At 40.6% G+C, this 14,028-nt stretch overlaps 1 protein-coding gene across 3 annotated transcripts in view; it reads right to left on the reverse strand.

The window, feature by feature from the left end:
• The window catches only part of LOC308486152 (uncharacterized protein), a 103,828-nt gene continuing 89,800 nt past the window's right edge, over positions 1 to 14,028 (reverse strand). For 2 of the 3 annotated variants that reach the window (XM_081022553.1, XM_081022554.1), the window contains exons 9-11: positions 10,334 to 10,432; positions 603 to 757; positions 1 to 220 (exon numbers count right to left, since the gene is read on the reverse strand). The gene's annotated coding sequence lies outside the window, so the exon portion shown is untranslated. The remainder of the gene's footprint in view (positions 221 to 602; positions 758 to 10,333; positions 10,433 to 14,028) is intronic. The other variant, XM_081022555.1, reaches the window with a different exon arrangement.

The following is a 14,028-nucleotide window of genomic DNA, read 5'->3' on the forward strand; positions in this document are numbered from 1 at the left end:
TTCACATAGATGCTTCAGACACACACATTTATTACGTCTCCCACTCTGGGAGCCTTTTGACGGCTATTTGTGCCTATTTACATATATTAAACTAGTTGTCATAAATAACAGCAATAAGGATAGCTGGACTGTCAACGGACTCAACACAAATGACAAATGTTCAGAGGGCCATTTAGCGTGGAGATGCGCTTGTGCTGAAATCCGCTTTCATTCATGGCTCCTAAAAGAGAAAATGATTGCATGGTTACAAAACCGTAAGTAAGAACTAAGGATATTCACCTCATGAAGTCATTTTTCAACTAGTCTCTTGGCCCTTGCTGGAATTATTTGCAGCAGGCCTGCCACTGGTTCATTTTCTGCTGACTCCATGTGGGCAATTTTTTATCTCATTATTAAAAGTGAACCTGGCAATTCTTTCAAAGCTTTCCTTTAGGTGTGGCTGAGTCCGTAGTGCATCTTTTGTCTCAGAAATACATTGCTGAAAGCTCACTGTCACACGGAAAGAAAAAAACCTGAAAGCGATAAAAGTAAATTTTACAGATATCTATATAAACATATTTTAGACCAATATATACAGCCGACAGATGAAATGGACTGTTTACCTTGGAAAGAATAGCCTTTTCTTCTCTAAATCATCATTCAGACCTGAATGTCATCCAAAAGCGATTCTGCCTTCTTCAACTTAGCCATCATCTGGGACTGTGAGATAACCCCCATGGCACTGGCCTCCTTTACTGACTCCTTCATTATTAGTCTCCTGGTGGGTGAGATAGAATACAATGAATGTAATAACCATACTTCACACAACAGGCCCTCTCTCGCTTTTAAATTGAAAATCCCCTTATTACAAAACAAGGGGTGTTCTTTTTCTTCTACCTTTAAGTAGGACTGCCACATTCATTGGTTTTTACAAAAACGCAGCTGCTTTTTAAGCTACAGATAAATAGAATCTGCTAGGCGGTAATTCTCCTCAGCCTGAATTGCATTATTTTCTAAGAAGCTGGTGAGGGACACACACACACACACACACACACACACACACACTCCCCCCCAAACACACAAAGTATATGAAAAAGGAAAGTTATTTTCCTTTCTAATTATAATTCTTCTGTTTTTCCACTATTAATTTGCAATGCCAAGCAAATCTCCTAAGGTTTTGTTGTTGTCTGTTTGCCAATGCAAACATAATTTTCTTTTTGTTCGATAAAACAGTATTTTCAATAAAAAAATAAAGAAATATTTTCTTTTTGCTGTAGGAAAATAGATGACTGATTATGATGATTGGATGGACTAATCTTCAGAAACAGCACCAGACAATAGAGATGCAGCTATAAAAACAAATAAATATCCTGAATATGGATAGCTAGGTTTGGATTTACATTAACAGCTCAGACTATCATGAGTAGTTGGTTATGATGTCATCATAATCTTTTCATCCGAAAATATAGCTCTATTGTTATTATAAATTTTCTAGGATAATATATATATATTCTAGAATTTCTTAGTAGTAAGTTTTTTAGCATTATCTGTTGGTAATAATTGCCTCTGATTTCTCTCTAGATCCTTGTATGCAAGTAAATATATACTTAGAACAAATGGAATACTATAATACAGCAAAGAAGGAGAAAAAAATACCAGTTATTGGACCTATTATCATAATTATTTATTGAATTTATATACCGCCCTATGCCCACAAGTCTCACTTACTATTTCCTATAATACATTATTAAACACTGAAGCTGAGTTAATTGGTTAAACAATGCAATTAAAGTACTAATTCCTTAAACTGCTGAGCACTTCAATGTAGTTTTAATCCAGGATGCCTTGACGAAAGGATGTTACGATCATTTCATGAATGTAAACTTTCTATGCTCATGTTCATTTAAGGATTCTGCTGCGCAGAATTTTCAGACAAAGCCAACTTACATCATTTAGTCAAAACAGCTCTTCCATTAAGGGTCTCCAAAACTCTGAGGACTGAGATGCTGTGTTACAGAGGTGCCAACTTGAATAAAATATGGAAGGTAAGCCCTGCTCCACATAATTGATAACAAAATGCAGCTCTCACACACCATTTGAATGGCAATGCACATCAACTTTGGGGGGACAGCCCCCTCGAGTAATTTATTGATTACTGATTTATTGATTTTAACAATTGATTACAATACAGCTTAAAATTAGAATCAGGATAAAATTAAATGACTGTCCATGAAATTACAACCATAGGGGTCGGGAACCTCAAATATATATCAGGGCCAGTTATCCATGTTGGTCCCATATGAGCCGATAAAAGGCCCAAAGAGGTAACGTACAGAGTCCCATAGAAGGGGGTCAAACTGGGTCCAGACCGAAGGCCAGGCAGAACAGCTCCATCTTGCAGGCCCTGTGGAAGGATATCAACTCCCGCAGGGCCCTGGTCTCCTACAATAGAGCGTTCTACCAGGCTGGGGCCAAAGCCGAAAAGACCCTGGCCCTGGTTGAGGCCAGTTTAACCTCCTTGAGGCCTGGGACCTCCAATATATTATTATTTGGGGACCGTAAGGTCCTCCGCGGGGCATACCAGGAGAGGCGGTCCCGTAAGTACATTTTAAAATGTAAAAATCCGCCTGGGGGGGCACATTGGCTCCCCAAAAGAGGACATGTCCACGTTTCCCCAGACATATGGCAATCCTACTTAATGACACATATAAATGACTGCAAAATTAAATTCTAGTAGTGCAAAAGTGGTTTTGGATACTTCACTTTACTACACACAAAGGATATCACTGTAACAACAGTGGAATTATACATTTTGTTATAAAATACTAAGACTTTAATGCAAAATATTAGTATCAATGGATCATATATTTAGACTTCCCCACATGCATTGCAGTATGAAAGGCAATGTTCAAACTGAGATGTCAGAAATTGCAGGAATGAATGAAAGTGCAATCCCTCCTATAATTTCAAGTTGAGTTTTAATGCCTTCAGTGCTTTAAAAAAAGTAAGAGTGGAGGGAAAGTTGAAATTATTAAGGCAGTTCTTACCTGATGCATTATTATTTAAATGTAATTCTGAATATTAAAATGTGTAGTTAAAAAAACACACAGCTCTAGTAGTGTGGCACAGTCCAGAAATCTTGTCTGAATTCAAAATTATAACATTACTTTGGATTTATTGCTTGCAGAATTACAAATGAGCCATCTATTATAAGTGATGCTGTCTGCATTTTCTCCCAAAGCACATCCTTGTAAAAAGATACATAAATGCAGCTAACAGTGGTGACATTACAATGACATTCAAACGTGCTGCTGCAAAGAGGCCTTTTTATTCTTAGGTTATGGGTAGAAAACAGTGGGTGTCTGTAAGTTTTTATTAAATGGGCAAGCCAATCTCATGGGGCAGAGTCCTAAGATGAGTCCTAAATTGTTCCACATAAAGAGCAGTAGAAGATGTATATCTGGCAGCCCAAATATCTGCACAATGTGTATTTGCTGGCACCACAAGGGTGCTGTTGTGAGGTTTGTAGGTGTAATAGTAGTTTTTGGAAATTCCAAGTCATTATCTACTGGTGCAGGAAGACTATAGCAGACAGGGGCTGCGGCTGGGGAAATGCAGCCAGGTGGGTGGGGTATAATTATTATTATTATTATTATTATTATTATTATTATTATTATTATGTGACACAGAAAGATGATGCCCTTGCAGCAATCTCCCCAATCACAAGGCAGATGGTGGGAGGGATCAGCAAAGGTGGTGGATTTCACTTGGTTGATAACTGTTCAGGCAACAAGGCAAGCACTGATTACCTAAGGCTAAGTAAGACCATTGGTTCAAGGGTCCTCAAACCTCCCCAAAAGAGTCCTGCAGCCCCTTAACACAGGAGTGGGGAAGCTAAGACCCAGGGGTCAAATACAGCCTCCCACTTTTGCCTCTAGCCCCACCCACCAGTGACATGTGCCCCACGCCAAAGGTGGACCATAGGAAAATGCAATCTGTGGGCTGAAGGCAGTTCTCCATACCTGCCTTATTATGGCATCTGCTCTTTATTCACCACAGCATCTGAAGTAGTTTTAAAATCTATTTTTGATTTCACTGTGGATTATACCGTACTTTTAGCAAATTAATTGTTGTAAACCACCTTGGAATCAAATTTAATGAAGGGTTGTATAAAACTATTATACAGTAAGCCGGCAACGTACTCACATTTAACTTGTTGCCATTCAGCTTTACACGTGTGTAAATAAATATTAAAAAAATTAAAAGGGGACAGAAAGTGGGTGGAGTTCTGGGGGAAATTACTTTGGCAATCCCGGCTGTCAATGAACCCAATGGGTTCTCACTATACACGATTTTGGCTTTAGGTGTGATTCCCGGAACATAACCCCCATGTAAGTGGCGAGCTTACTATAAATAAACTCATGCAGAAATCATGCAGATGTCTTTCCTGGCCCTGAGATTCTTCAACTGAGCTCTGAATCTGGGAGCATATACATGCAAAGTATGTACCACTGAGCAGTGGTCCACTCCTCTAATACGGTCACACAAAGCTACCCTATACTAAGCCCAACCATTGGTGCTGGGTCCTGGGCCAGTTGTACCAGTACTGTTCCTATAATCATTTTATATGGAGGTGATGGGGACTGAACTTGCGGCCACTTGAATGCAAGCCATGCACCTCTGGGGAAGGGCTATAGCTGAGTGGCAGAGCAACTGCTTTGCATGCAGAAGGGCCTGGGTTTTTGAAATATACTCGGAGTCCTGTAGTGATTTCATGCTCTTTATTGCAGCTTGTAAAACAGTGATTGAATTACCCCCCAAGCCTCAGGCTTTTATATGCATTATTTACACAATGAGTCCCATTGTGATTGGCTGATTCTGCTTCTCTCCTGGAGCCTGATTGGTCTTTTCCTGCAGGCCAGTCAGTTGTTGCATTCTACGATCCTACCAGCTTAATAGGCTAATTAACTTCTTCCTGGACCCTGATTGGTCTTCTCCTGCAAGCCAATCAGTTGTTGCATTCTAGGATCCTACTTGCCTATTGTTCTAGGATCCAAGGTTAGTACATAACAGTTTTCAATCCCCAAATCCCCAGCATCTCCAGGTAGGGATGAGAGAGATCCCTGTCTGAAATCCTGGAGACTTGCTTCCATTTAGTTTACATAACCCTGAGTTGGACTGACCAGTGGCCTGACTCAGTATAAGGCAGCTTCCTATATAGACCCTTACATTCCACTACACTTATGGGACACCACATTTCTGGTAGCATGAAAGCATTGGGCAAGGAGTGAAGGAACCTCCCGTGCAGACATCATTTTAGAAATGGGATTTCATTATAGCTAAAGAAGTTTCAAATGTGTTGAATTAAAGCCAGCACACTTTAGCAGAGCAGTGACAGCTGTTAAACAAGGAAGGAGACTGCTTTAGCTGCTGTACTTGCAGGATGTGCCATACTTATACCATTTAGCTTTCACTTAAAGGTAAAGGTAAAGGGACCCCTGACCATTAGGTCCAGTCGTGGCTGACTCTGGGGTTGCGGCGCTCATCTCGCTTTATTGGCCGAGGGAGCCGGCGTACAGCTTCCGGGTCATGTGGCCAGCATGACTAAGCCGCTTCTGGCGAACCAGAGCAGCACACGGAAACACCATTTACCTTCCTGCCGGAGTGGTACCTATTTATCTACTTGCACTTTGACGTGCTTTCGAACTGCTAGGTTGGCAGGAGCAGGGACCGAGCAACGGGAGCTCACCCCATCGTGGAGATTCGAACTGCCGACCTTCTGATTGGCAAGTCCTAGGCTCTGTGGTTTAACCCACATTGCCACCCGCGTCCCACTTTCTCTTAGTTTTCCCTTAGTGCTGCTTTATTTCTAAACAGAGAGTTGCTGGGGCTGAATCTGCCTGGAAGTCACAGCTTCTGCCTTAGAAGCTCAAGTTATGTAGGGAGCTGGTTGTGGCTGCTAAGAGGTGAGCAAAGTTGCTCCCCACACATCCATTTCTTTTATTAATTTTATTAATGCTCTTCTTCTTCTAGGGCTCAACCTAGCATTGGAAATGGGTACTGTGTGGCAAGTGGAAGAAACACCTGTTTCTGTAGCTGGAGGTGTCCAAATACGATGTGTGATCATATTGAATATTATAACCTAGGAACGCTCAATGCTGTCTATGCTGATGGCATCAGCTCTGAAGGATTTCATACAAAGGTCTCTTCCAGCTAAATCTGGACATACGAAGAATTGAACCATGGACCTTCTGTCTGCAAAGCTCTGCCACTGAGCTAAGACCCCTCCTTGCTAAGATACCAGGTATCTTATTTCATTCCACCCAAATACGTGATTACAGCAATCTCAGTGGAGGAAAGACATATTCTTCAGACAAAAGGGGACAAAGACACAGAAATCTGCAGTCACGGTTCGCTAAGGAAGATAATTGGACACTTCATTTCCTCTGTGGCAATGCTCTTTTTTTTAAAACACTTTGGACTATAAAGAAATTATAATGAAAGAAGACAGCATGAGCAAACATGGACCATTTACCTTTTGAACACGGTTACTTGATGATATTCTTTGTGTTTTATGAAAGATCAGGCTCATTAAGAAAGACAATGATTTTAGAAATGAGCTTACATCGAAAGGAAAGTCTTAAAGCGTGGTCGCTAACAACTGTGCCAGGTAATGTTGTGTTTTGAAATGCTGACAGTGTACCTGGTCTTTAGTGTCAGTGGAACATCATAGACACCCCCAATCTCCGCACCTGTGTGCTGGTGCAAGAGGTCAAAGGAATAAGTAATAGCATGTGGGTGGTCTAATTTAAAAACGAGCTAAGAAGCGCTATTATGTACATGTGGACATGCCTAACTGAACAAGGCAATCAATACCAATTGACATAAAAGGTGATGAATTAAACCATTGAAGACACCTTTAAAAATTATAGTACAAAATAATTAAAAAAAATGACTTCACTCCAGATTTGGCAAAGTGCAACCCGTTTTGTGCAATGACTGTGGTTCTTTCTGAATAAGGATGCATATCAAAGGTTTAATGGGGTATGCATGCACATTGCAGTGTAGGCATGATGAAGATCAGAGAGCTAGGATTTCTGATAATATACCTCGAAAGGGTTATTTTCTGTTTCAGATCATTGGAGAGCTGCTGTCTTTCACAGTGAACAATACCAAGTTTCAGAGGTGTTAGTAGGTGCTTAAAAGACTTGGGACACAGGCCTATAACACAAGTTTGCATAAATATATACTATACTTCTGGGAAAATTAAGAGAGAAGGTGTATGGAATCTCACTGGAACTGGAATCCGCCAAAGTCCCCAACTACTCTGTAAGCAAAGTTATGAAAATCTTTTTTAAAAAAGCATGGGTGGAAGGGCAGAAGATCCAGGGCTTGGCACCAAAGACCCAGAGCTAACAACACTTCTTTCAAGCTACCAGGACCAATGGACTGCCTGTGGTAGCTTCGTTTGCTCACAAATCTGATTTGACACACCGATGTCCCTGGCAGGGTTGGAGTAGCAGACCCAGTCCAACCACGAAGCAGCATCTCCACTTGCCCCGCCACCTCTTCAGCCGACGGAGAACTGGTGGTGGAGGCAGCGCAGCAGGTGAGGTAGTAGTGGTGGCAGGAAGGGGCAGCACTTCCTATTTCACCTCAAGCAGTAAAACGGGATGCGCCACCCCTGTGGAATAGAATACATCTTCCAGAAATCATGATTTTGCTGCAATTAATGAAGAACACAAGAGCAGAAGAGCCTTCTGGATCAGGCCAGTTGACCATCTATTCCAACATCCTGCTCTCACTGCGGCTAACCAGATGTCTACGGGAATCCTAAAAGCAGGTCCTGAGCACAACAACACTTGTATAATATCACATTGGCTGAAGGCAATGTAGAGTTGCACCAGCTAGATTTTGCCTGTTATCATCACCATCATCATTTGCACTGTAATTGTTACACATAGGAAAGGCAATGTCTCACAAGCACGGAAGTCTCTTTATTACAATAAGCTATAGCTAGTCACATAGCACTCTCCACGTACTACAGAAGCTACTGGGTCAGGCTTCCTTTTTGACCAGAGCTAGGAAATCCTGCTCTTGCTGGCCACGGACTGATTTTACCTTGTTCTCTCTCCACTTTTGCCTTGCTTTGACCTGCCTCAGTCAGCCACAACCCGAGCTCAACGCAATCCAGATCTAATAAACAGCCCTTTTTTCTTAAGCCATTAATAAGTGACAAAGCAGTAGGAGTCACATATCCGGTTCAATTTTCTAAGTGCTCAACAAGTCAGTTTGTTCACATTTTCAGTGACTAGTATGTATTATGGGACTTCTAGATATTTTCTGAATCAACATCATTTCTCCACATTCATGCACCTCAAGAACAGAGAAGGAAACATAACATACACATGTGTATCATTTCCTGTCAAGAACCACAAGTGGATAGCAAGGGCTAACTGTGCAATGGCCTAATCCATGGAAATTTTGTCATGCAGATGCTGCTGTGATGAATGAAAGGGATGTCTGGCTGTGCTAATAGAAACAAACGGAACAAACGGAACACTTCTAAGCCTATTGATTTCAGTTTCACTGACTGAGATCAATCAGATTTTAAAAGGCTTATGTTTGGCTGGATTGCAGACATATTTGGGTCCAATATGGTGTTAGTAGTTTGCCTGGTATTAAATGCAAGTGCTATTGAACCTATTAGAAACAGTGACCACAGAACTGTCGAATTCAATATTTGTGGGATGTGAGTGTCCAATCCTGTCACATTTGATTTCAAAAGATTCAAAACTGAGGGGATTAATAACAAGGAACTGAAAAGGGAAAAGCAAGAAAGTAAAATCTCCCCCTCCAAAAAAAAAAAAAAAAAAAAAAGCTTGAGGATTATTCAAACCACAATAAATAGAAGCTAAGCTACAATGTATATCACAGATGGGCAAAGTTACAACTAAGGCCAAGAAGATGCCAGCATGGTCAACAAGGAGAGTCAAGGAAATAATTTGAGGCATGAAGGACTACTTCAGAAACTTGAAGTCTTTCCCAAACAAGTTTAAGGGAAATGCTGGTGACAAGAGATGAAGTACGTTGAGGCAGAACTTAGAACTAGCTACTACAACATGTAGTAATGGTCACCATCTTGGATGACTTTAAAAGCAGATTGGACAAGTTCATAGACAATAAGGTTATCAGTGGCTGCATGATGGCAATGGACTCTAGTAAGGTAAAAGGGTGCCGGGGCCTAAACCACTGAGCCTCTTGGGCTTGCTGATCGGAAGGTTGGTGGTTCAAAACCATGCAATGGGATGAGCTCCTGTTGCTCTGTCCCAGCTTCTGCAAACCTAGCAGTTTGAAAGCACATGAGTGCAAGTAGGTAAATAGGCCCTGCTGCGGCGGGAAGGTAAATGGCATTTCTGTGCACTTTGGCACTTGTCATGGTGTCCCATCGTGCCAGAAGCATTTTAGTCATGCTGGCCACGTGACCCGGAAAGCTGTCTGTGGACAAATGCCAGCTCCCTTGACCTGAAGCAAGATGAGTGCCACACCCCATAGTTGCCTTTGACTGGACTTAACTGTCCAGGGGTCCTTTGCCCTTTTTTACCTTTATTCTCTAGTATCAGAGGTGGTGTGTCTCTGAATACCAGTTGCTGGAGAACACAAGTGGGAAGAGTCCCATTGAGCTCATAACCTACTTGCAGGTTTCCTGCTGTGCAAACAGGATGCTGCACTGGATGGAGAACACAGCCATCATGGCCAGTGAGCCTCAAAGTGGGAATGGGTGTCTAATTTAGCATCAGCAATGTACATACTGTAGATAGATGATTACATGCACAGATCTCTGAACTGAAATGCAAGAATATTGGCTAGATAAAACACAAAGTAAGCTTTTATTATCTTAAGAACTTCCAGGGACTTCTGTACCTTTTTTGGTAAATGTGTTCTTAACTTCCAGTTTCTATTCTATTCTAAGCTGTTCTAGCCTTTTCTTTTCTTTTAAGCTTCAATGAATAGAATAGAATAGAATAGAATAGAATAGAATAGAATAGAATAGAATAGAATAGAATTTGTGTGTTTCACTCGGGTGACTCACCATTGTGTCTATCACGTTTGATAACTAAAGGAAAATCAATTTAACACAAATAACTTTTAAACTCATTCGCCCCACCAGCACCTCGCCCCAACTTCTTAATAATCCGCAGAGTGCAACAGCACAGCTAAGTTTAGAAAGTTTTATAGAATGAAAGCAACTGAAGCATAAATCACCCAGGATGGCAAAGAACTGAGATGCAGGTTGGAGATGAAATCTAAAAACTAATTAAATTCAACAAGCGCCTCTCAAAAGGCAACATACCAGCTTAGCCTCCCATGCTAATATCACATTTTTGGAGAATGCAATAAATGGAGGGCCTTTCATGGCTGTAGTTTTCACAGCTTGATTGTACACCAAAACCTGAGTGGGGAAGAAGGGGGTGTGGGAAGAGAAACACAACCAAGATTAGATGCATGGATTACAGTATTGAAAAGATGCCAAGGTCGAGATAAAAAGAATAGATAAATTAAGGCTTGTGAGGAGCTGAATTTGAAGCCAACTAGCAAAAAGGATTGGACCTTATTACCTCTAGTCACTGAGAAATTCCCCAGATGGTTGGACGTAATTTGAAAAGGTCAGGGGGGGAAATCCTTCACAGTATTATAGCTTCATGGTTTAAGGGCGTACATTTTGTGAGGTGCCAACTCTAATCATTTTTATTGACTTGCTATCGAAAGACAGACAAAGGAGAGGCACAGCAGACAGTCAACATACCGTATATCCTGTCTTCTCAAGAAAAAATCTGAGAATTTTCTGAATATTAAAAGCCTGCTTTATGATAGAACAGATCACAGGTAAATCTGATTTGCACATCTCATGTTCATTTGGCATATGATGTGAGAATACACTCAGTGCTCCTAAGAATTTAAAAATCAGATTAAATTTAGCAAGTAAATTGTATTTATCTAAACTCCAGACCATTTACATAGATTACGGGAGCAACCCTAACACCCCTGATGTGGATGGCTGGGGGAGGTTAGATTGAAGCACAGACACCTCTCTGTTGACTTTCATCAACAGAGATAAGAATCACTGAGGGGAGGAGCTTCTCTGCCGCCATGGCCTGATCTCTACCCAAGCAAACAGGAGGCTACAGAGGGTTTCACAGGTGGGCCAGAGCTAAGTAAGACAAGGATCTTCTGTATCTTATGCCATTCCATTTTCAGGTGAGGGGCATGTTTCAAGCTGCTCTATTGCACCAGCCTGGAAGGACAGAGCCTTCCCACCTACTGCCATGACTGGCTGGAGTCTCCAGAGCTTTGGATGTGGTGGTTGCTCTGCTTTTCCAATTGTCCCCTGGGCAGGGTTAGGTTCTGACTGAAATCCTATGCACACTTTACTTGGGAATAAGCCCCAATGTAGTAATGAATGTTTAATAGTATTAAACTTGTTTTGGAAGTAATTGGAATTTACCATACAGGAAGGGGTTCAACAATTTGGATCTGAAAGTGGTAGTTATTTAAAGTCGTAGTTCTTAAAACTATGCCCCCTGATTTAATGTACTCTTTGCTGTTAGCATGGCTGGATTTTTTAATTTTTAAAAAATCTATTAAATTTGTTTAATGTTAACCTATCCAAATGACTTGCAATCAACATAGCAGCATCAGAATTATAGCCAGGCTTTCTCCTCCTCATGCAATTTCAATCCAGTAAGATGTACAACACATAAATTCTATCATCCACTAAACCTTGATGAAGATTAATTAACATTAGATTTTCTTTCACTACAGAGTCATTTGTCTTGCAGCCGTACCACGCAAAATCAGTATTCACTGTGCAATTGCTGCAAGACATTTGTAATGGACTTTTCAAAGTATGGTTCTGTGACTTCATCTGACACATTATGTTTATGGAACCTGCCTCAAATCTCACTAAATAGTTTCCACTTGAATAGGAAAGAGATTTCCATATTTTTCCACATTTCCTCCGCCTAACACCAATACATTCAGAGCAACAGACAACCAAACTGTACTTTTTCAACCCTCCAGCATGATGCCATTTTAGAAGACAGAAAGGGTAAAGAGATCACACTTATTAAAAGGAATGTGAAGACTGAGCATTGTTTCAGTAACTGAAGTTGATGCTTTCAAATAAACTGGGACTGTCTGGTGCTGCGTGTGTGTATAGATATGTGTGTGTGCAGAATTTTTTAAAACAACAACAACACTTCCTTCAATTATTTAAAGGGTTGAAACAAGAAAACTATTTGCATATGTTAACCAGGGAAAATTAAACATGCATTTAAACAGTTGAACTGCAATGCTTTGAAACTGAAATTAGTCAGCGTTTAAAGTTGTCCCCCACTGTTGCTGTCATGGAGCATAAAGAGAAAATAAAGCCATGCCTGAATACTCTGGAAGTAGCAAGTAAAGCCTGGAGCTTAGTCAAACAGCAGACACTTTGATAAGATGCCTGAGAAGGTATCTACTACTATGGCAACCTGCCTTCACTTTAACTTCATTTGCTGATGCCCTTCTCTGAGTTAGCCCTCCTTCAGAGGGTGAGACAGATGTCAACTAAGTAGGGAACTTTTCCAGCTGCAGTAACCCAGTTCTGGAATTCTTTAGAAATCCTCATTTGCAACCGAGGTGATTGTCTCTTAGGTGCCAGCTAGAAACATCTTAAGCAGGATACAGATGTAAGCTTTTATTTCCTGCTTTTGAGGACTGACAAATGACTCTTATTTCCACTCCATGTCTCGGTCAAGTGTTCACCTATAAGTCTGCTCTAGCCCATTCCCACATAAATGTGCTATTTAATAAAACAAATCTACACAAAATGTCACATTTAAAGAGGTTTTTAACACGTGTGTTCTGTCAAATAACTATAATTATCACTATTAAAACAATAAATTATAAAAGACAGCTCTCTCACAACAGAGACAGCACAAAACAATCTTCTGGATTTAACACAAAAGCCTTGGTGAATAAAAAGGTCTTCACCTGGCATCAAAAAGAAGCCAACAGATGAACTTCTTCTTGGTGAGGTGATTCCAAAGACAGAGTGCCATATGGAAAAGGCCCTTTGCTTAATAGTCACTTCACGTTATATGTTGGAAGCAGGATCTCCAAAGGGACTATTAAGGTTCAGGAAGGCATCTGCAAGAGGAGGCAATCTTTCAGGTAACCTGGTCGTAAGCCATTCAAAGCTACATTGATTTAGACCAGCTCTGGGTTTGTAAATGGATATGGAACTAGTGCAGTTGTTAAGTCACTGGCATAATACAATCAAAATATCCAGTCCCATTTAATAAGCTTGTGGTTCTGTGGTTCTGTTCATGGTGACCTCATGTACAATGGTCTAAGAAGAGTTTCCTAAATGTGAATAACTATGGCAAAACTCATATCTTTATTCCTTCAGCAACTGGAATTTCCCATGACATCACAGCAGCTCAGCCAATTACTGCCAGCAGCTCCCCGCCACCCAGATAAACACAGCTCTTTATAGTACAGATAAAGATGTTTTAAGAACGCAGCTCAGTTTTGAGTGACTCCTCCTGATTTACAGGCCTAACTGTGTTAGCCGCTGGATATCTCATTTGGTTCTGTGACTTATGTATTGGGTTGTTAATAGCCTATAGATATGATAATAAATAGCTGGAACTTTCATTAAAATTACAACCAGACATTATTTGGGAAGAGCTGACATGCATTATATTACTGAGAATATATCCAGGCTTGATCATCTCTAAAAGTGCTCATTAAAATATTCACAAAACTGCTTAGAAGCATAGCTTTTTTATTTCAACCCTTTAAAAAGAAACTAGACAGTTAAGGGGGCTCTGGAAAATGTATGGTTCACTTGCTAACTGCAATGTTTATGCATTAGAGCCAGCTTACCCACTAAGAAAAAAATGAGAGATATTTGGAGGCAGATAATAAAAATAGAAAAGCCTTGTGACTCTATTGTATATACAAGTTTCATTTTACCAAATCTCTCATGTGAACATTGATTTA

The sequence above is a fragment of the Podarcis pityusensis genome (genome assembly GCF_964106645.2).
Source record: "Podarcis pityusensis genome assembly, chromosome: 10".
Lineage (NCBI taxonomy): Eukaryota > Metazoa > Chordata > Lepidosauria > Squamata > Lacertidae > Podarcis > Podarcis pityusensis.